This window comes from Anopheles funestus, chromosome 2RL (genome assembly GCF_943734845.2).
Source record: "Anopheles funestus chromosome 2RL, idAnoFuneDA-416_04, whole genome shotgun sequence".
In the NCBI taxonomy this organism is placed as follows: Eukaryota; Metazoa; Arthropoda; class Insecta; order Diptera; family Culicidae; genus Anopheles; species Anopheles funestus.
Genome location: NC_064598.1, coordinates 826,616 through 851,225, shown reverse-complemented (window position 1 = coordinate 851,225; position 24,610 = coordinate 826,616). Strand labels below are relative to the sequence as shown.

At 45.4% G+C, this 24,610-nt stretch overlaps 2 protein-coding genes across 6 annotated transcripts in view; one reads left to right on the top strand and one right to left on the bottom strand.

Moving 5' to 3' along the window:
• Positions 1-24,610, top strand: part of LOC125763159 (mucin-5AC-like) — a 99,307-nt gene that overhangs the window by 7,964 nt on the left and 66,733 nt on the right. The gene's annotated exons all lie outside the window — the stretch shown is intronic.
• LOC125763161 (PR domain zinc finger protein 1-like) overlaps positions 1-24,610 on the bottom strand; it is a 195,930-nt gene that overhangs the window by 108,463 nt on the left and 62,857 nt on the right. For both annotated transcript variants that reach the window (XM_049426001.1, XM_049426002.1), the window contains exon 3: positions 913-984. The gene's annotated coding sequence lies outside the window, so the exon portion shown is untranslated. The remainder of the gene's footprint in view (positions 1-912; positions 985-24,610) is intronic.

The window sequence follows — 24,610 nt, the reverse complement described above, 5'->3', positions numbered from 1 at the left end:
GCCTGCTCGGGGCGAAGGGAGGTGATTATTTCACTCCGAAGCTGCGATTATTTGTTTTAGGTGGAAATAATTGGAATTCACTCGACCGCCTCTTACTCAACGTGCTCTTGTTTTCCTCGATCCATGCGCGGGTAAAACCGCGTTGATAGTTTTGGTGATGGCTCTATCGGAAGCGTGCGGAAGGAAGGGAGCGAGCCGAAGCATGGAATAGCGACGGTTAGCGGGGAAAGAAAACACAACACACTTTTGTTGGAGGAGGCTTGAAGGGTGCATATTTTCGTATGCGGCTGCGCCATGCTCTTTCTCATGTCTGACACGCTGGCATGTTGTTAATCGCGCATAATCAACTTGCAAATCGAGCTAAGTTTATGATCATGTATGAGAGCGCGCGCGCGCGCGTTTGGTCTCGATCACTCAGTGGATCGCACCGTATCGCACTACCAATGCGTACTACAAATTGGTGAAATTGTTATAATTTGTTATTACAATTAATTAGTAGTTTGCAAGCATGGAAGCGTTGGCAGGAAGGGTTGAAGAAGGCGGTGCGAGCATTCAAAAGAGATTATGCGTTCATGAAGGGCTCGTGATCGGGACTGTCTCGTCCGTGGTCGGAACGCGGGCTTAGTCTGGTCTGGTTTGGTCTGGCATGTCTGAAATTGGCTACCTCCCCATGTTTCTCTCTTCGCACGGGACCGTTTTCGAAGCCGGACGTGTCCGCGGCGTTGTAATGCACCTTGTTGGTGTAATAACAAACTGGGGCATGTTCGATCGATCGTCGCTGGTGTATGTTTCATGAACGTCATTCAACGTCTCGAGCGAGATTGGCCCTGGTAAACAGCAAGCGCATTTGAAGAGCAACCTTTGGCATTTGGAAGCTATCGGAATAATATGCAATTTGAAGCCCACACTTACTTGAATAACTTTTCACTCTGGTTAGCGGTTCGCAGCTACATCACCATTGGCTAAGACGTTGTAACATTCGATCTGAAACAAAAAAAGAAAACAACACATTTAAAGGAGTTTAATAGAAAGGTGCTCATTATTTCTTAATTCCCGAAAGAAAACTTCTTCACATTAGGGTAACGAAGTTTAAAGAAAGCAATTAAAAAAACACCCTCAAGCGTTGAACACATACGGTCGTCTCTGAACTGTCCACACCTGATTGTGGTTGTCCGATTTATTTCTTAAACCGCGGACGGTCAACTATGGTCGGATGCTAATAAAGCTACAACTGTTAACCACTCTCAGATTGCGACCTGTAATCCCTAAGAATTTACTGAGTCAGGTATGGCAAGTGGGGTTCACAGTGGAGCTATACATAAATAGCGCTCCTGCATACGGAACCACGACTAAGATAAATTGGAGGAAATGGTAGGGATCGTGTAATGAAGCAAAAGCCCGGGAATAAAAACAATACTCCAATCCTGGACAGTAGAATTAGAGTCCGGCGGTGTGGAAACAGAAGCGTAAGAAGTGCTGAGAGAATAAAACGTGCAGCTACGACGCTAATCTGGTAAATGGGCAGTAAAATCTTCGTTTATAGCACGAAAGCAGCTAGAGAAGAGTGTTGCCTTTCTTCATTCTTCTCAACTGAAGTCGATGGAGGCTTCCTTTGATACTCATTCTGGTCTGATGTTTGGAAAAGAAAAAGAGAATGTAAGGTGGTGTCGGTATGACGCTGACCGGGAATACAAAACGGAACCTGTAGCTCCCCCATAACCCGTCGAGCTAGTCTACTTTAAGAAATTGTTTTTCTGCGCTCTGTTTTTCCAGTACAACTGACCAGCTGGAGCCGATACGTACGACGAAAAAACCATTTACCATTTCCCATTTCGAAGTTTGAACCGGCATGCTCTTGAATGCATTTCCTGTTCGAGCAGTTCTGTGGTCAATCCTTCGGGATGGTGTATGCCAAACAGCACCCAGCCAAGAAGTTCAATATCGCGTTGTGATCGATCGTTCGGTTGGTATGCAGGGAGAAATTAATGCATATAATCGGTTCAACGGTTGTATTGACATTTTATTAATTTCTTCCTACTTCATCGATTGCTCTCGGGATACTTTACAAGCAACATAGAAGATCCTCTTGGATCGGTAAATGGTGTAAAGGAAACAAACAAAGATTTGTTGCTATCAACAATCGACCCTTCTTTGTTTTGGCTTACACTTTCCAATGTATTCCTCAAGTTATTTTCATTTTATTTAAACTTAAATCATAACCAACGAAATACGTCATCCAATTACAATAAACAGCTACCTGTAGCGGAAAAAAATAAAACACTTACACACACCACAACATCGTACAAGCATAATATGTTCTACACGATAATCCAATTTCTATCCCATAATTACCTCCTAAGGTTCGCTGAGCTGTCGAAACGAAAGATCATGCCATGGTCAAGCAGCATTTTGCGCCGGAAATTGTGAGAATGAAATAACTAGCCTCGACAGTGCGCACACCTACTCATTTTATGTATCCCTTTCCAACATCGCCCTTTTGTGCCGTATCTTTCTAACCTACAATTCAGGACTCTCAGGCTCAAGGGTAAGCTACTACTCTTTGGATGAGGTTAGTGTTACTTTGTCCGTTGCCGCCTTCATTATCCATCACGTTGGATAAAAAAAGCAACGAAAAAAAATCCAAAAGAGGGTTCATAAACTAAGGTGGGTCAATTGGCATGTACATGGAATATCTGATACAAGCATACTGCCGTTGAGTGTATTTTCGATCGTTCCCTTTTACCGGAGGGATTTATTCGCACGCGTTGCCTGTTCTCTGTTGAACGAGATGATTTTAATTTTTCGTTCATTAGTCAAGCGACGAACCTTGTACACTGCAGGAGCCTGAGGCTGTTTTGGCGGTTTGTAACTATGCCCTGGTCTACCACGAGCTAGATATGCCTCTATGAGTGATGACACTCGGTTGCACCACATTCTATCTTATGTTGGCATATGCAGCATTAGCAAAACGTGGGCAGGCCTGCGTCTACTCATGCTCCGCGGCGTGCAATTCTTGCGCAGCGCTAAACGCAGGTCCCGGTGACAGTACAATCACGAAGGCATTCAACACTTTTGACAGCCAGCAAAGGAATATGTCGCCTTACCCTTGCTCCCGTGTCAGATAGCGTGTAGAAATGGGAGTGTATGAGTAGGTATGTATACGGATCATTGCCTCGGCCGGACTGAAGCTCTAACGATCTACACTTATTGAGCTGACAGTCTTCCCAATCTTGGGTCCTTCCGCTAGGGTTGCTTGTAAGCGATAGCTACTTCAACATGCCAAGAGCAACTTGGCTGTGTCCACGTTGAGGACTTCCTGCCGGTACACAGCTGGATCGTGTAGAGCTTGGCGGAGAAATCTCCGGATTGCGATGATTCATCAAGGTTCAATTTAGCGAATGGGTCGTGATTTTGAAAGAAACTTATCTGAAACCGCAACCGAAATCCCTTCAGGAACACATATAACACTCTACCAACCCTTTTTATGCCAATCCCCCAACCAAGCGTCTTTTGTGATGTGGCAGTAAGTAGTGGTGCAGAAGGTTAGCATGAGGTGGCGAAATTTTTCGGGCCGTTCCTCATCGACGAGCCCTGTGCTGATGGGTGCGGTCATGGATGCTCGTCTCTTGCTCGGTTTACCCCGTTGCCAAAAGCGTGTAATTGAAAATCCCATCCGGTCACGCCAAAGAGGCCAAGTGCGCCAACCGTTGAACCATCGTTGTCGTGGTCGTCGTCGTTAGCAAAGTCACGGCAGCCCATTTTGGTGGCTTATCTCGACGTTTCAATCGATCATTGGCATTGTGCGAAAGTTGTGAAGAGTGCAAAACATTGTGACGAACTTCGGACAAGCCGCGTGGATGGGTCTATATTTATGTTTATTTACTCATTCTTTCGCGAAGGTTTCGATGTATCTCGGGAAGTAATGTACGGAGTGGAAGCATTAGACACGAACGAGTTGTCGCTTTTGAACAGGTCAATCACAGTTCTCGTCCGATAGGCATGACTTTCTTCACGTTTGTTGGACAGAATTGCGAACAAAGAATCACGTTTCAATTTTGCAATGGATTGTAGCGTACGTAGATGTTTACGTTCCGGAACTTGAGGAAGAAATGCAAGTCTAATTCAACGTGGAAGAAGGAAACTATTTGAAACTATTAAGTAAACCACCATACACGAGAGTACTCCAAATAAAAAAAAAACAGTAAATGCTGCATACTTCTCATTAAAACACCTCTCAATAATGGCGTGTTACATAAGAGCGCAAAATAAAATTACAGCACATGATTTGTACTCCACCCGAATGAACCACCCGAAAACACACGTGGGACTACAGGAACTAACGTGCGAGTGAGGACGTGTTTACTCACACCTTCCAGCAACCATTCCGTTTCGTTTACATTGCGATCGCGTACATCACGTTTAATCGCGATCTGCGTGTGTTGGTGACACTAGGATCGTTAAGTAGAATGACCGAATGGGATAATCAACATTATTAGCCAATTATCTGTTCTATGTGCAAACGGAAGGGGGAACAAGGAGCCGATTGGCAAAAGATGTCGAGCAAGTTTCGCTCTCGTTTGTAGCCCCCCAGCGTTAATCGAGCAACAAGTGATTTCGGACCATACACGAGAAGGTTGAGGTTGTTATCGCCCTACTCTGGCAGTATCAAACGACAAATATCGGTCTCGTCGGTCTGCGGAGAGTTATTACGGTCAACGCAATCGACCCAGGCTGTGTAGCATCCGGTGCGCGGTCTGTGCTTTACGCAACGTTCACACAACACCAACAACGCGTAAGAAGGGTGGGAAGGCAAAATATGTTAGCCCCACAAAGCAACCCGAGCAATCAATACTTTGTATTACGCCCGGGCACATCGGAATGTTCCTTTGGCGAGGTCTAATATCCCGCAAATGGAACACTAGTGTACGTAATAACCCGAAGTGAAGTATTTTTCCCAACCAAACGCTTATGAATGAGTATATGTTTGTGTGCATCATTATCAGATAAAAAATGAGACCTACATTTCAAACGGGTTGCCATCGATCTCTCATGGCCGACCTTTACAAAATTGCTCACTCCTTGTTCACGCGCAAAAAGGGGGTTGATGATCCTTTTTTTTCTGAAATAGAGCGCACCATATATCACCCGTATGAATTCGCTAGGAGCTGACCAGCGAACGAACAGACGTGTCATTAGCAAAATCCCACCAAACAAACCGAAAGAGACTCATTTATCCCAAGAGCCCTGTGGGCAACCTGCGCTTCGAAACCCGGGCAATTGTTGATGAGAACGTCATGATGAAACAATTTGCCAAACTCGTCTGCAGTTCTTTCAAACCTCCCGGCAAAAGGAACACCACCACCATTGGCTGAAGCTCCAGCGTTTCCAGCGTTCCGAGCAGAGCGATCATCCGGAGTTGTTGCGCAATCGCGGCAAGCTTTGGGGTAATTTCCGACACAAGAAAAAGCATACTGTCACCGGTACCGTGAGGACCTTTTCGTGTCTTCCTTCCACTGCTTCCTTTCGATTAGTTCTCTCGTCGCAATGCATGCAAATGACACATTCTAGACGAAGCTATGTCGAGACTTTTACTTTTACTTCAGCGCAACGCGATCATCGCTACATCGACTGATGAATGATCATTTCGTTTGACCTATTTGTCGTCGCGTTTTTGTGTGCCCAGCGAACCGTTCGCGTGGCTATGCTTGTTGTATGATCGAGTTTTTGTTTCAATGCTTTCTAGCATTGTTTCGTGTGTCGTTTTCGTTCACTGCTCTTTAACGTTCTTGCCTACATTGGCATTGGGAGTATTTTTTTCTTCGTGTTCTTCTTTCACGTTGCATAGTTCAGTCGGTAAAACAAAAACATGAGAACTCCATCTCTCGAAACCCTTAGCCAAAGTCGTACTGAACCAAAAGGCACATTTTTCGCGTGCTTCTAATTACGAGCGTTGTGATGAGGTTTCGAAGGGTCGAGGACATTCCGGTTTAGATGATGGGATGTTCTGTACGTGTGACACGAAAAACAACACCAATCCGCTATTTTGTAGTTAGCTGACTCTAGATTACAATGGCTTGTATATTGAGCAATAAAGCAAAAGATGCTACGTTTCCATGTGTGGCTAAGCTTTATTTGGAGATTTCTATTCACCACGCTCAGCCATCCTACTGTTGTTTTCTTCGGTTAGCTTCAGATTCTACCGATTCGCAGTAACTAGCGCACTGCTGCATGTTTGTGGGGGATGCCGGTTCTGGTTCTGATAACTGGGTCATAACACATAACACTTTCCTTCCTTTGAACCGAGGTATGCCGCCCGCGGGCGTGCAACAAGTGGGAAAAAGTTGACGAACGGGCTGCTGGCGGTCTAAGTGCACTTGCTGCTCTCACTTTCCAATCCTGCTATAGTGCAACATACGTACGCCGGCGCACAAACGATCGCGACACGATCAAGCCTCGCGCACAAACACACGCAAAACATTGCATAATCCCAAACGGGTTAATTGCGCATAAATTAAAGGCACAGAGACGAATACAACACAACGCTTAAGACAAAAAAAAAGAAAGATCCCATGCAGAACCCTTCAAAGCCCTGCACGCTCCTGCCGGATTCCATCGCGTGCAGGAGGCGGTGGTCGTGTTATCACGTCACCTAGCACAAGGCGATGGTTTGTCGTCACCGATCGATCGACTGAACGCGCGATCGATCTGGTCGCGACCGGTGACGAGGTTCGCGATTACGGGGCGTAAAAAAAATCTTCGAAACCGGATCAGCGGCAAGATTTGCATCACTAACGCTCCGGGTGCTTGGTCGGTAGTCGGAATAAATGGTAGAAGAGAGGGTAGAGCTGGGGAAGTTTGTGTGGAGTATGGGGGGCAAGGGGGAGGGGGTTCAGAAGGGCTAACACAACTCGATCGATTAATGCATCGTTACGGTGACAATAGACCCGCCTGAATCCTGGGGTGGGCTTGCCGAGGACCCTTGCGGGCTTTTGACGGTATTGATTAAACACAATTTCTTTCGCAAACCACGCGACGAGCCTTTTCTGGGTCCCCTCATTATGTGGTTGAGATATTTCATCATACTGACATCGAAACACACCGTGCCGAGATGCCATGGTGTTAGATGGTGTAATTGGTCGAGGTAATGAAAATGAACGATAAAAATGGTAATATCGATGCTGTGTGTGGTTAAGTTTAGGTTTTTTTTTCTTTGTTTCTTCTGAGTGAACAGCCAAACGAATAACCTTGGTGTCGTTAAGATGGAACCATTTTCCGAGTAGCGTACCGCGGTATTTGCTTAAAGTTCTGCTAAAACACTTTACACGTCGTGCCTTGGTTCAATGGCACTGAAGGTCTGTGCACAAAACCCATAAAGTGTACTTGTCTCTAACAGCTCGATTGTTGGAGCGCAGTCCCGCAGTGTACCGGAAGACACGGATGCGCGGCAAGAGACATCAGGGGTGTGCAGGGAGTTCGCAAAAAGCTAATCCGGCGAAAGTGATCAACGGCGTCACGATGAAGCACACTTTGGACGCCTCGGAGTCACCGGAGTCAAGTTGCGCTGGTTGACGATTGTGTTTGCTCGATTCGTCGTTGCAAATGAGCCATTCAGTCGACCGAACACCCCCCCCAACCCTCCAGCACCAACAATCTTGGCTGGCGCTGACGCCGGTTCAGATCGGTCAATCGGCGAATGTTGGAGGTTGCTTCGACAGCATGCATCGCACCGACTTCCAGCTGAAGTACGGCCCGGACGGCTCAAGGAAGATTGATGCCAAACCACTTGCGGTCGTAGATAAGCTTTTTTCTTTCTATCATCTCTTGCTCTCTTTCTCCCTGTCTCTCTCATATTCACTCTCTTTCGATCGTACATTCATGGAGATCTCGAATCGTGGTGCTCTAATCTCCCGTTTGACAGGTTTCGATGGTCGATCGACGAGCAGATCAGTCAGCGCAGGCAAGTGTCGCATGTCCAAACAACCCTTGGCTTTATCCGTATGAAGAGAAAAAAAATTATCTCGCTGTGTTGGCGGTGTTTACCCGGTATGTCCCAGTGCTCGATTGTTTAGATACCAATCTTCAGCGAACGAAACATAAGGAAAAAAAAACTAACACGCAAACAATCCCGTTTCGCCCCGATCCCCGACTGCAGGGAGAAATTCCGTTCAAGTTCCGTATCTTATGCAAACATTTGTCATACGGCTTCCAGCGAAAATCGGACAGAGAGGGATTTCAGCGAAATGAGTGAAAATTGCACTACTCACCGCCTACTGCCTGCCATTAACCATCCATCTGCAACCAGCATGACAGTGAGTTTGATGACTGTACAGTCATCTCTAATTGCAATAGGCAAGCTTTCCAAATGAAAATAAACACGTTCCAGGCAAACATTTGTTCGCTCTTTTTATAATAGATTTCAACATCGATGAAATTACGACTCTGTTCGGATGCTGCAGAATCCCGCGTTCTTGCCGCTAATATTCGCGGTCGGTAAATCACTATCTACGCTCTAAACTCGCTCACGCTCGCTGCACCAGAGGATGACGTTTGTCGTCGACCAATAGTCAAACGTGGAGGGACTCACAACAACAAACACTAGACACTTTACAACACAGCAACGGGAAACTACCGTTAGTCGCGCGTCCTTGAATTTCCTTCTCCGGTTTAGTCTTGTTAGTCGATTGGACTGTGTGTGTGCATGTGTGTGTATCTGTGTTTGCATTTGCGTGTAGGCGAGTGTGCGGAAGGTGTGCGGACAATTATCATACCATTTAGACGTGTTTTATTCGCAATCATTTACCGTAAAGCAGCGCTTATTTAACGACACGCCCGGCAGGCATCGGCCATCTCTCTGCGCTACATCGGTCTGGGAACGCCGCCACATTCTGGCATTCAATCTGACTTGGTGCTGACGACTTGGTGCATGACGTTGACTGATTGCCGATGGCGTAGCAGCGTGGTGAGCAATACAACACAGTTTGTAGTTGCAGCTGCCACACTATTGATTGCTGTTTAGTTTGATTAATTTTTCAAAAATATTTTTTATTTCTTTGTAGCTAAATTTAATCAGAATAGTAGGTAGAAGCAACGATAGTCTCTCGTCTAGCAACTAATAACCGGTTCTGGAGGTATTAGTGCCTTATACCCTTCGTGGCACGGTAACCCTCGATGTTAAGTATTGTATCGCCGTCTTTTAACTAAACCCCTGCGCGCGGATTCAACGGCGGATCACGCTCCACGATCATCTCGATGTCGCATGGAATGTCGCAAATGTCGTGGCATCAAGTAAAACATTGCGCTTGATCTGAATATTCATGAGAGTAAAGAAACTTGGTTCTCCTGATATGATGGGATCGCTTGTATGAGAGGAAGCCTCCGTCAAACGCAAACACACACACATCACGAAGACAAATATTTCTATCGTGAATCGTATGGTGATAAAGAAATAAAAAATGAAGTTGAACAAAATATGTGCAACAGAGAGAAAATAATAAACCAAGGCAAAGGATAGGTACGAAAATACTTCACTATAAATTAATAATCTATATTATGTAATTATAGGGTACACGTGAGCGGGGGCATGGTGTACGCGACGAGCGGCATTAAAGGCAACACGACCATGGGTCCCTTGCCAAGCCTTTTATTATTACTTTACCGCACACCTCAACAACCCTTCTATTCGCGTTCTAGCTCCGGTCTGGCTGTTGTGTGAATGTTAAATAGAAATGTATTGTTGGTACACACATACACGAGCAACACGATCGTCATCCGGTGCGGGAATAGGTTTTTTTATAACTGAAAAGAAACTCAACCGACGTCAAATCCGTGTCTGTCAAAAATATGTGATGACGATATAGAGTGACTCCAGTATGGATAACCAAACTAGGGGGGGGGAAAAGGAAACCACAGCACAGAAGGAAGGTAGACGTGGATGCCAACAGGACGAACCGGGAACACAAGAGAGTGGAAATTAGAAAAGCTCCAACCAGGGAGCCTACCCTGCCACACTCTCGAGATCCGGTATCGATAATTTACAAGTGTTTGTAAGGGTAAATATTATTGAAGTCGTGACTTGATATTCCGCTACCACCGCGCGACGATCCGAACCGCAGAAGGGAGTAAACAACAGCAGTGTAGAGCAAGACTAGCTACAGCAACAGCAAAAAAAGCCTTTTCTTCGGTCATCGTAGGCTCTCCTAGCTGGGGTGTCTGTCAGTGGATTTCTTTTCTTTTCACGTCTTCTAAGACAACAACATCCTGCTCGGTCGCAGCACCGAGAGTTGCGGTGATTCCGGGGCGATTCCTTTTTTTTTCGTTGACGGATGGACTTTGCATGCAGCGGACATTAGATTGGATTTTATCCGATTAAATCAGTTACGTTTGTGGCTTGCACTAGATACTGCTTTATGCGAATGGATGATTTATTGGGCCGTCCTTTTGTTTCATCGCTTTGTTGTTTTGAATGTGTTTTACTAGCCCAGCGGTTTACTTGTACAAAATGTCACTACAACATTGAAAATTTAATTGCAATATGGCAAAACAATAAGGTTCTCATTAGTTGAATCTTAAATTGAATTTTGTTTTCGAAATTCATTCACATCCCACAATAAAACCCCGAAAATCAATCATGCTGGCTTCTATCGTGCACTATTGCCGGCATGTTTTTCTACCGCTTGTCTATTGATACGTCAACAAGGCACCATCGCCATCACGGCAACCGTTAGTAGCCTGCTGTGCACAACATTACTGTTTCATTGCTCCATACCATTGCACGACTTTAATCTGACGGAAATTGAACCGGTTAGTGGCCACCGGTAATTAGTCCCAATTTTTACGCGTCTAAACGGATGGCGTGTTTCGGGGAACAAACGATCGATGGTGTTTAGTGATCGAACCAGGCGCTTGAGCGTGACTTCACGGGGAGCTTTTATTTTGGTCGCGTTTCATTTCATCTCAAACGTCTTTGAGGAGAAAGTCAATAATGCAAGAAATGTTAGAACTACTACTGGCTTTAGTTTCACTTTTTTCCGATCTAATGTTAAGGTTTCACATACGCACTTCTTCCACGCTTTGCTGTCCTTTGTCTGTTCCCGTTCCTCAAACCTAAATACGGTAACATTTGACGAACATAAGTTTTACGAAAAGTAAAAAAAGTCAATTAGGTGAACGAATGGGAGAACCAAACAAAAAAACTAGCCACAAATTATGTCACTCTTAGTGGAGTCGATCAAATATCGCATCGCTCGATCGAATGCGTCCGATCGCCTGGTGTGCGTGCATTAAGCCGAAACGGAGCGCTGGGCCACGCCACGCTGAGCGTCCGTATCTAGTCCACTCCACACTCTAACATATCAGGTTGGAAGATTGGAGGGCGAGGATGGAGTTTCCTTTCCTGCGAGCGTCTCGCAACCGTGTCAGATACTATCGACACAATTTGACCCCATCTAGCCCGAAAGACAATGTGGCCTCTGTATTAGTAGCACTAGCAGTTCGTCCGTGGGAAAGGGAGAACAGATCAAATCTGAATGTTTTTGGGATTCTGGTGGCCCTTGGAGTGTGCGAATCAATTGTAACGAATATGCTAATTACCGCCGAGACGGAAATAAACACTATATAAATATGACCCACGGCGCGGGAAAAGAGTATGGTCGAAAAGAAAGAAAAGAAAAATACATATCTGTCCAATATCCCAGGTTTCGTCTCATGATGTTCGCATCACCCGTACCAGTCGAACGATGACCGTGTTCTTTGGGCCCGGTTCGCATTCGCTCTTCACAGGAAACTGTTTCGCTGGAGGCAGTTATTAGAAAATAAAAATCTAAAACATCTCCGTGCTTGAAATCGACCACTTCCTCCAATCCTCACACGCTTGCCCTTTGCTAGATGCCCCTGGCGCGATAGTGTACGGGGGCAGCTCCCTACCAGGAGAGGAAGGTATTAGCTGTTGCCGATATGATTTATGCTGCTAATCAGAAGCGGGTCAAGTAGTTATTTAGTAACCTGGCCGGGCAACGAGTACCAATTAATTTCCACCGCCTCTTTAATCCGGTGACCTTTGTCCGCGCGTCCATTGCATCCACGTGTGGCGCTTATGATGGGGCCTTAGTTGCAGCACTATCGCCATCATGGCCCAGAAGCTCCTGCGCTAGTCTGCGGTTTCGAACGACGCTTCTGGATGTCTCGGGCGCACGACATCGGACCTGGCGGGTTGACTGGCGGTACGCAAGCGTAATAGTTAAATAACCTCTTCTGACCCAACCAACTGAAAATTATTGCCTTCATGTACCGGCGAAGGCAGCGGTTTTTATAACGATTTTTTTTATTTATTTCCCTTGAACTTCGGAAGCTGCACTGAGCAGCAGGCAGCGAAAGCAACGGCTTCAAACGTTACCACGAGCTAAGACAAGGTTATGGACGACAACCAAGACGATACGGTATGTGTGTATGTGTTTCAGCTCTAGGGGGAGTGGTTCAAAACCTAGAGAGGCTGGATGCCGGAATGCCAAATCAGATAGGAGAGTGAGGCACATGAGGTGGCGGAAATAAATTCACCGCGCGGTAATAAAGTGTTATTAAAAGCAATTACAGTGCTGAGTGGAATCTTTCAAGGCTGCTAAAAATGGACCACTTTTGGGTCGATGCGATGATGGCACCGTCCGAGAATGTTTGATGGACTAGAAACCGATGTGCGTTCTGGTGGGTGGGTGAAATTGTTCTCTACTTTCGACGCGGCTGAAACCGTTTGCAAGTCAATTTCGTACAATTTCCATGTGCCCATTATGTCAAGTGTGGTTAAGCTGTTTTCAGATATTTTTACGTTGAATAAATTATGTTTTTTTATGTACGGGGTGAAGGTAAAGTATTTAGAAGCTAATCGGTTGCTGTATACAGTGATTTTGTATCACATTTATTGTACAGACCTGTACAGTGTAACGTATCATTTTTCCCATATGTTTCAATTTAAGGCCCATACACTAACACGTCAGTATCGCAAGTTTATTTGATTATCCCAGCATTAACGGTGTCACTTTTTCCTTCAGGGTTTAACCTCCGCTATCTGTCCGTCAGCTGGGTGCCAGGCTTGTCAGTTTCCTTTTGGAAATACAAACGTCCAAAAACAGGTTATAACCAAAGGCGCAGCTAACGCCACCGTCGTTAGATTTGACCGGCATCGCCTGCGGTAATTTTCATTTCGTTCGATTTCGAAATTCCTTCCTGTCCGTGCACCGCTGGTGGTGTTTGCAGGCGATGGCGGTGGTAGTAAAGTTTTATTCAAACGTCGCCCGAACAAATCGCCCCAAGGTGAGGAAAAAATTAGCGATGATGGATTTCTCCGACGGGATACATTTCGAACCTGACGTTTAGTGGAACTTGGGGAAAGAAATTTGTGGTCGTTGGTGCAAGTCTTTCAATTTCGAGCTCGTTTGTTTTTATTTCTGCTTCTTGTGCGTACGATTGTACTCTTACTCTTGGACTATTTTTCGATCAGATCGCTTCCTTTGTAACGTATTTCTGGTGAACTCGCCTGTGTTTGGGCAACAAGCCACCAACCACCCTTTTCTTTTCATCGGAAGGATGGCATAAATCATACGTCTTCCTACAGGCGGGAAGCTATAAATAGTTCACTGCTAGACGAAATACCGGATGGGCGATCTTAAGCGACAATGTTTTGCCTTAACCTCAGTGAAAGAGAAGACAATATAAGCAGGATAAGCCAACATGATCTTTTGTTTCGAACAGTCCCAACAGTCGTGGGTTGATGGAGGAGTTGAAAAAACATACATTTTAGAGTGCGCTTTGTTGAAGGAATGTATGATGGATCGGTCGCTCGGACACGATTCGGAACCATTTGAACCGGCCCTAAACAAACGCTCAAACCACGAAACCAACCATCACGTTCGAAGCAAAACGGTCATCAAAAATCGATTAAATTCCGAGTAATCAAAGCTGACAGCGCGTACGAATGTTAAAACAAGTTGCATTCTCTGCGGCAACAAATGAAAAAGCATCTCAATTCCTTCAGCACTTTTTACTGCGCATGCACATGAGGTTGGGCAAGAGCGGGCCTGCATCTCATCCATAACACAAATATGTTTACTCAAAAAATCGCACCACATCCTGCAGGAGCACTTCCGAACGTAAGCGCACGGACGCAGGATGTTGATGATGATTTCCACTCGATTAAACCGAGTGCCGCTGCAGGGCTTGGCCGCGCTCGGCGATGAGCGAACTATTCGACAGCGGCCTTGACAGAAGACGTCTCATTTTTCATTAAGCCCGTAGGCTTCCCGCGATCACGCACTCGTTACCAGCGACGCCGCCTTTGAAGGCCGCTCGCAGTATTTCGATGCAAACATTTAACTCCCTCCCGATGCACAAGGATCAAAGTATCAAGCCGGTTTGTATCCCGAGTGCCGGGAGAAATATCCATTTGTCATGTCACGCCACACAGTTCAAATGGCTCCGTTTCCCACACCCGTTCGGTTCATTTGGAAGATGAGCTTTTCAGTTCTTACACACAGACCGGGCGCCGGTTTTTCCGATGCAACAGATTAATCTCTTAATTAAAATCGAGTCAATTGACCATCGATCGTCAACATCACTTTGCGGTTGAAGCAAGATCGCTCAATGCGGGTCATCACCAACAAACCGTAAGACAAAATGGTGGTCACCAATTGTTTTTGGTGTGGTCTTTCCCTTTGTGTTATAAAAAGTCGTAAGCTACTCTTTTCCTTTTATCTCTCTCGTTCTTTCAATCTCTCCCACTAACTTATTATCTTGTTCCTATAGGTTTGTACAGCTAAGGGCGGCTTGATGCTATATAATTAATAATTGGTATGAACATTACGCTTTTAAGAGCGACGCGGTTTGCAGTGGATGCATAAGAGGGCTATGACGTGTGGGAGTACGAGGCTTATCTTTTCGTACTTATTGTTGCTTAAGTACAAAATAAGCAATTAATTTTTGATCAAACGCTCCCCATATTTGGCTCATTCAAAAAAAAACAATAAATTGATACAATAATTTATTGGAGAGTTGCGAAAGCTTACAGCAGCCTTTTTGTAAAGTTTCTATATTTTGTCAATCTAGCGCCTTTTATTTACAAAAGGTCTTAACATTTTTCAATGCTAAACCACAGTTATGGTGCCCACCCACACGGGCTGCAAATTGCTATTCGCCTTTCGCCAATGGAAGTTCCATATATCAGTGACATAAAACAACCGCTATAACGCCACCAGCGTCGCATAACATCTAACGCATTCGAGCGGCAAAGTCAAGTTCAAGCGAACTGCAATTCGGTAGCCCTTTTGCCTTTAGCTTGTCAAGTTCGCCAGCAACAAAAGGGGAAGCCGATTTGCACTCGCTTCTTGTAAATCGAATCGAAGGCGAAGAAACGGTTGCCGTGTACCGGATCAGCCATGTGCGGATTGTGATTCCGGTAGGCTATGAGCTGGGGAGGAAAGGGACTATGCTTGAGAACAAATTTGAAGCCCGCATTCGATACGATCCCTTCCCTTTGACGAACCGAATCACCGATCACCTGGACCACCTGTCAGTCAGCCCCCGATGGTGGTTGGGCGTTCGTGAAATGGACAAAAAAGTGAGCGGCCAGCTGGTCTGATCGGCTGGAGGCAGTGAAATAAATACCCTGTTGGACGATAATATAAAACCACGCCGCACACTCCGAGGCGTGATTTATCGAAGGCGTCACATTCGTGGCACAGGTAGAATTGCGGAGGTGGAAAACAGTGAAGTATATTGCCCGCTGCAATACCCGGGAGTTTAGCTGTTGCGTTTTAAAAACGAGAGCCACGAACGAAACGAACACTACGGCTGGAAAGAAAATCGTTCACTCAGAAGTCAAGACTGATTAGTACGTGTCTCCGAGGTGATTTGGCAGAGTAAGCATGGGAAGCGCCGGGAACAAAGGGAAACAATGGACGGACGATTGCGGAAATCGCATTGTTGAAGGAGGGATAATTTCACGTTCAAGGGCAAACCAGTAACGTGCCAATTGAGCTCGCATACCGAACAGGCCCACTGCACTGCACTGGGGAAAATTATTGGAAAAGATCGACGCAAAAATCGCAAAAGGAGAAGGGAGAGCGCGGAAGAGAAATAAGCTATAAAACTACTATACCGGGACGGTAGGTTCGTTGGAATTCCACACCCTTTCGCTGCTTTTTGTTTTGAGTTTGATTTAAGCGGAAGCGACTGAGAACAACCGTGGGTGAATAGAATAACGACCGATACCTGATCCTCTTCGTTGTGATCGAAAAACTCGTTACTGATCCCGTCTTATGGCATTAGACCCGGAAGAACCCGGAGAACCATTTGTAAAGTATGCCAAAGAAACAAAAGCTCAAAACCAGCACCAAAACGTTACCTTCTGCAGCTTCCCTCCGAGCTACGAATGGATGCCATTTTCATTCCTCTCGGCGTAGCCTCGTCACTGTTGGTAGGAACGAAGATTAATTATAATTGCATAATTAAATGATTTATGATCGCCCTAACGATGCTTGGGACGCTTGCAGAATGCTCGGTCGCCCACGCGAAAGGAAAAGATTATACTGCCGCCGATGGCGCACTGGTTTGCTTAGAGCGGATCGTAAGGAAACACACAACACAGGTGGGAGGAAAGTTCTGAGCAACTGTGCAACATGATAAGCGAGATTAAGATTATCCCCGCGTGTACAGCAGGTCATTAGGGAGGTGGGGAGAGGGTTTGCGCAGGTTAGTCCCGTCAGGCGCTCAGAAATCGTGACCGTTTCGATTGATATGACAGATTCTGCCCCGGAGGGAAACTGACGCGGCTACCATACAATGGCTACGGTGCGGTAGCTACGTCAACAGCAGCAAACCGATCACCGTAATCGTGAGAAAGAAGTAGCCTTGAACCATTATAAAATCGTTCGCAACCACCTATCCCTAAGCCGGCTGGAACTTAGCGTTCTTTATTGGATCTATTACTGCTATCAGCAGGGCAGGCTTCTGTTTGCATTGGGGTTCTTCGTTTATGCTGAAACCGGTGTATGATGAGTTGGAAAGTTGGAAATTTTCTCTTCCAACTGGTGTAATTTTATACATATTTAAAACAAGCTTTCGGACTGTTCCCTACACCAACAACTCAATCAAGATTTCGCCTCTGTGTATAAGTATACTCTGAACCATCTTTCGTCGAGCCTCACCGCTACTCATTGCTGTATGAGCGTCAATTAGCGCATGATTCCTATCGGGTTCCTTTTCGCACTAGCCCCTTAAATCATTCCTGAATAATACATGGCGGGTTTCATCCCAAGGGCGCCAACACGTCGTTGCAGCTTGCGCAAGGTCCCAATGATTTGCAAAACATGTCAGGTTGCATACCGTCAGCAGAGACGAAGGGAATTTTCTACAAGTTTCTGAGCTCGTTCCAACGAGCATGTTTTCAAAATGCAGCGATTTTGCCTTCGTTTGCGACAAAAAGATGTCTCAGGTTCCTTTTTTTGTGCATCCGTTGTAAGGTTCGTCGCTTGTCGCGGTTGATGTTGTTTGTCGAAAAAAAAAACCAACTCGTTACGATCATTGCTCTTCGTACAAGCGCAACAGGAAGAAAAGGTGGGATTGGCTACCTGTTGCAGTTTGTGCATATATTATGCACTCATGTTTCACACACACACACTCACATGAACAGAACACAGAAAAGGTAACCCCCTTTTACGTCCTCATGAAGACGAAAAGAACATCGATGAATGTTCGACCGAACAACTTCACTTGAAACCAAGCGCAAGACTCTAGACAAACGACGAGCGTAGTTCTATTGGGTCGATTGAGCGACAACATCAGGGGTGGGTCTGTGGTGTGCCGGAGGAAATGCTAGAAAAGCATGTTAACCCATTAACCATATGGTCACGAGCACGGGAAAACTTTCCACCTCCTGCACTGTAAAACGGCCCACGCCTCACGGCCAAGGCCCTGCTGGGATGCTGCGTTGCTGCAAGGAAATGTTGGGTATTACATATCCCGGCCTTCCCTCGTTCATTGTAGGACTTTATTTGCAATCTTCACGGGTGGACAGGTTTTCTCGAGGCCACCGTAGGTTCGTTGGATTTCGGGCCATTGGAACATGGACGTAATGCTCCGGTGCTAACCCTGCAGGTATGGAAGAATATTTCCATCACGAGCTTCATGGAGAGTCATGGGCAATCGAATGGAAACGAATATGTATGAAGAGGATTGCTTTTCTGCCTTGAGCATTAGTTATACCGCCCTTCAACGTAGCCATGTTTGCAATATGCCCACGCGTAAGTTCAGCAGAGAGCCTTCTATCGTGCACCGTTAGCCTGTGCGTTTATGAGCTATGATCGATCATTATAGCGGATATTGAATGCAAACAACCAAATCGACAAAGCCTGCCACAATGGCATATCCTCTATGGAGCTGGCGGAGGTAAAAGCTCACTAAATGGCTTTAAATATCTTTCTTAAAACGCAATATTTCCCATGGCATTCCTGGTCGCGATGGTAGGATAAGTCTCCAGTTTTTGTAATGGAGGTGAATTCCTTGCACAACCAATCCACACCTCAAACCCCAACTCGATGTCGTCGCTCGCTTCCAGTCTTGGGCGACATTTGTCCCCTGGGTAATCATTCCTAAGCAGCTTGAAGCTCGGGTTGAGCCTGCAGCTATCGCGATCGATAAAGCACGTACTAGTGAGAGAAATAAATGACTGTAGCGTAAGTAAACGATTTTCAAACGATTCAACTCAAAGGAGTGGCCACGCACCGGACTTGCAGTGTAGTAGCCGATCGATCGCTACTCGAACTCTTATGGTTTTGAACGGGAGCAAACGACGCAAAAGGGAGAGTATATTCACCGGCAACGAAATATTTACGAACGATAATAAAATTTTATTTCTTCTTACGAACATGAACGTAAGGCGGAGGGTGGAGGATTGACTTCAGGAGGTAGGAATGTAGGATCGATCTCGACAGAAATAGAGACATTACTGCCCGATTGACGTAACATGCACTGTTTAGTGGTCGAATGTTTACGATACTATCACGAGCATCATGGTATGGTTGAGTTTTTTTATGCCCAAGCCACCAACCAATATAACGAACCTTCCGTTTGCACTAGAATAAGCTCGGCGAATGAGTGGTCAGCAAACGAATTTTTCACCGCTATTACACCACGATTGACGAAAGGCGACGAATGTGTAGCTGGGTTGGGCTGCAATTGCACAGGATGATTTGTCGATCATCTATGTATGTGGATGTATGTGTTGGAACGAGTTAGCGAGTGAGTGAGTCACACAAGCTGAACTTGTGTTGCGATTTAATGTGCTTGTTTAATTACACGATCTATGAGTCGTTATGCTACTAGTGTTGGGAGAGTATGTAGCTGGTAAACACCACCGTTTAAGACGCGTAGAGAAATGTTCAATATGTTTTACGAGCGTTCGAAGAAATATTAATTTATGATCTGTTTTTCGCTTTCAAGTAAATAACTATTCTTTCCTTATCCTTGAATGCAATCCAAATGAGTTTGGTAGTATGATTAAATATTACTGTTCGATAGTTTCATCACTACTGTCACACTTCCTAACGGTCTAACCTAAATCAACGGAGCATCATCGGATCGCACCAAACAAGCAGCAATGCTTGGAGGTTGAGGGCACCATAAATCGCCCTCCAACGTCGTGGATTGCCCTTCGGACTACACTTCCATTTCTCTATCGGGGGCGGTAAAGACGTCACTACTGGAAATAGAAAGGTTTCGAAAATTGCGGCCTCACTTTTGGGCCCTGTGCAATCAGCGTAATGATAGTTCATTAATCCGTTGCCACGATCGAACGATGTTGTATCGTACAGTGTTGTGCCCAGTCTTCGGTTTTGGTTTGTGTGTGTGTAGTGACAGTTTTTGTTCTCTGTTTACGTGCCGCTCCTCAAACGTCTTCGTGTGTGGTATCTGAAGGGAAATTCCTATCGTACACACCCCACAGGCGAATCCATTGCGAACCCATTTCCAATGTGATTATGTTTGGCATTGCACGAATAGTAACGATATTTATTTTTGGTTGTAGAGGGTAAAATAATTCGTGCTTTTTTATGACTTTGGCTGTGAACTTACAGATACACAGCATACGACGAAACTACATGAACTCCGAAATGGACATGTTTAAGTTAACAACCACATTAACAAGAGTGTCATTTTTAACCCACGAAATAAACTGTACACAATTTATGATTTTTTCAGCACCAGAAACTTGAAGCTAGAGAATAACTTTGCAAATACTCGGAGGGAGTTATAAACTCCAACCTGCACGAAACTCTCGTGCAAAAAGGTCGGCAATAATTAGCGACCCATTTAAAATATTTTGACGTTCATTTCCCACGATGGTTTACCAGGGATGATGGATGTGAACTTACTTAGGCCCTACGGTACACCTGACATGTTCTTTTCTCGTTCCCTCAACCTGATCACAACCACAAAATGTGCCTAAGATTCTAGAAAACCCTAGTGCAATGTTCAATGTTGGTATTGGGAAGGATAGAAACGAAGTCTGAAGCTGTTGGATATGGCTGCAGAAGGTTATAGAGGCGTATTGTCGATTCTTCCATGGGTGCCTTCCTTCCGTATGCTTTATTCGATTTGTATTCTTTCGCAGCGAAAATTGTTGTGAATATTGTTGCTTACTGAGCTTAGTATAACTTTATTTCTATTGAGATCTGTCGTTGTATTACCAAGCTATGTTTGTTCGTTTTTTCCATTATTAGCTTATGGAAATCGAATTTTAAATACTGTAATTAAATCATATTTAGGCAACAAAAAAACAGCTAAAGAAAGGTACCAGGTCCGTTTTGTGAAACTATGAAGCCATCTGCAACATCATAGCTCACCGATCGTCCACACCGGGAAGCAGATCAAATATCAAAAAACGACCAAGCTGTACATAGGCTCCCACTTCCCACTTGCACTTATGCCGACATTCTTTCCTGGGGTCTTTTTTGCGCTTTACACTGCTTGACCCGATTCGTCATACGGGAACAAGAGGAAATACCGCGAGGGGGGAACGGGAAAACGAAAGCGAACCGATTGATAGAAGCGTCGAATTTTCCTCGGTCTGCGGGAGATCTCGCCGGTCATGGCGGCGACAGGGAGTCGATTTGGTAAAATGATACACTTTCGTCGTTTCGACGGCGGGACGACGACGGGAGGATTGCGGAGGAGCATCGGATTCTTTTCACTGTGGTATGGGATGCCGAAGGGAGGCTGTTTTGGAAAGACCGGGCGGCTCCTTCGGTGCCGAAAGCGTCCAGCGTGGTATCTGCAAAAGGTCTCAAATTGCAGGTGTTCGACCTAGATATTACTCACCCATTTGCCTTCTTGTGTGTTTCACCCCTCAAACCCTACCAAATGGCGGGGGTTTCGTATGTCTTTGGAGTATCCCCTGTCTCGGAACACCATGGCCAGAGCATTAAATGCATTGCGCCGGATAAGGTTGAAACAAACACAACAAACATCGGGTACAAACATCCTCCACCGAAAGTTTCGTTCGGACGTTTGCGATCCCTTTACACGTTTTCTCGACTCCCTTAACGTGCACGAGAGAAATCAATTTTTCGTGCACCGCCCGCGTGTGTCACCGGCGGAACTGTACCAGATGCATGTGCACCGTTGTTAGTTTGTTTCACCGTTCGCACGCGTACCAACTGCTGCTGGAGTCATGCAGAGCTAATTTCTTGCAACTCCCCGGGTTTCACCCTGACTAACCTTTGTGGCGTGCTGGCACGCTTTATCAAATGCTAAATAAATTATTCACCTAAACCGTGTATGTGAGTGTGTGAATGTGTGTGTGTGTGGGTAAGGATCGACAACACCCTGGACGGTACTGTTTCAAAGCTGTCCTACGGTCTTTGGGATTTCATCCACCATTTAAAATAGCACACACACACCTCCGGCAGCAATGCATTGCATAAAGGTCCTACGATGAGAACTTACTACGATAGGCTGTTTTGTTGCAAACAGATAGTGCTGGTTACGTTGTGTCGGACAAAGTCGACTAACTGCGTCGGCGAACAAGTGAAACGATCACTTCACTCGAGTGTGCCATTGATCACGCGCGCGACTTCACTGATAGCTGGTAACTTACTTGGGCAGTTGGTACGGTTGGCGCAGATCAAACGTTGCAGATTTATTACATTGTAAGCGGCCTATTAGCGCACATAATAGGATAAAGCGGACAGGACACTTTGTTCGAAGAAAAATTGGATTCTATTTTGTTGATAAGAAATCACGAAACAAGCTGTTGAAATTAGCGCCCAGTTTGTTTTGCTGCTAGAAGCAATACGTCACGCCGACGTGTTTTTGTTGTTGGTTTGATATTCAGCGACAATATTTCGAAATGCAGAATCTGAAAACTTGTTTTGATAAGTAATTGATCTACACATAAAACAGCTTTGCTATTGCTTTCTATCACTAATCTTATCATAATGTTTCTGTTCCAAAAATGAATAAGTTTTGTAACGTTACTCGATCGTTATTAAGGGTTTGCGTCGATCGTCAAAATAAAAATGCAAACAAAACAGCAAACGACCAATGTAAATTGTCACCACTCGTGTTGGTCCTTTCACACCATTAACCAAACGTGGTAACCAACGCAAAAATGGCTCGCTACCCTTTTACGGATGGCAAGCCACACGCCCCACGATGCATTACTTAGCAGCACGATCTTCATCATGATCATCCGCATCATCATCGCTGCCATATCACAGCCGTAAAGGGAATCAACAACAACAACAACAAAACCCAAACGACTTCTAAACGTCACACACAACTCAGCCAAAAAGGCGAAAGTGTGCCTTCGGTTTTATTTATTTGAGAAAACTAGCCAAATTTGCGACAATGCACCGGCGATGTACGAACGCTTCCCACACACGCGTCCACAGATGCGTTGCGAATGCAAATGCGCACAAACCAAGAAACTGTACGAAGGCAAAAATCGAAAAATTCGGAACCATGCCGTTCGCTACTCTTTGCTGCCGGCACGCCACGTCAGGCAGACAAACAAACGCATTACGCCTGCGGAACGCGATATGTGCATCGAATTTCGTAGCCAATTAAAGATCTCCCACATAAACAACAACTTGCGCAGTGATCGAAAGAATGAATACCAAAGATGAGGAAGGAACGATCGGTGGCACGGTTTACTGCTACGTGTCGTCGTTTTCGTGCGGTGGACTTCTTCCGGATAAGCGTGAAAATCAATAAACTACCATCCCAAATGCAAAATGCAGCACCAAGTTGCGGGCTGTGACTGGCAGGCAACACGGTATGCACATTTACAGGAAACGAGACAAGCTTTCTTTTGCCTCGTTTTGCTACCATTCACCCCCTACGATCGCTCCTTTTTCGCTATCGGAGCATCATGGTTTTGGTTTTTTTCTGGAGTTGTATGGTCACTCAGGTTAATGCGGATTGCCCAAACAGTCCTCCATCTTCAATACCGTCTTCAGGGTGATAATGCAGTTTTTTGAACTATTTTACGCCGTCCGATAGTGTGGGGTGGATGCGGTGCGTTCGTTTATACATATAATTTCTTGCTTTTTATTATGATTGCACACGTCTGATTCCTTGATACAGCTTGATGTAGCCAAAAATGTCCAAAGCTCGTATCATCCATCGTGCAAAGCTTGTGTATGGTTCGGTGTCGTTTGGCAGATGTGACCTCTCACCCAAGACCAAGACAAAACGACAAGCCAGTGCCAAGCATTAAAGCTTTCTTCATCAAATTCCCCACCACTCAATCGTGGTGAATTGGCTACATGCCCACTCCCATCCCATTTGCGGATGGTATAATGAAATTTGGACATTGAAACAAAAATCTCTGAAAACTTTCCTCAATGAGCAAGGTAATGAGCGGAGTGTTTGCGATGGAAGACACTGGGGACTGGGGACGATCAGAATTGAAACCTTTTTTTTACTGGGCCCTCGCTTGCTGCCCACCAACACCATGGCGTTTGTTTGAGATGCCGCTGATTTGGGGTGTGCGCTATTTTTGTTTTAGAGTTCGTTCAATGATGATGGCGTTTCTTTTTGCCTTGTTGCTTACACCTTGACGAAAAATTACCGTTGAGCGTGTTCTGCCCGCGTGGTGTAGCTAAGATCCGATGATGGGCCTTTACTGTGACCGACCGTTTCACACCTTCGCTCGGTACAAATTGCGAACCGCGAACGCTTTCGGTTTGGGTCAACATAGTCGCGATCGCGCTCATCCGTCGGCTCAACGGAGCGAGATTAATTTTGACGGACGCGTATAAAAAGGCGATGTTTAGTGGCAATTACTGTCGGGGTGCATTCCCATTCCTTCCTCGCTTCCATTGACCGCTGTGACCTTCTTCACCAAACAAACCGCTTGTAATGTTCTCACACCGTCATGCTTTAGTGGTTGATGTGTTTGGGTGTGTGTGCGTATTCAACAACGATGATCGCATTTTTCCGGAACGCATTATTTAACTTTTAAGATTCCGTTTGTTCCATCACCTTCTTTCGGCCCCGTTCTTAACTCTGTTCTCTGCTGCAAATGTATGAATGGAATGAATTTTAATGAATGTTTCCACCGCACTCG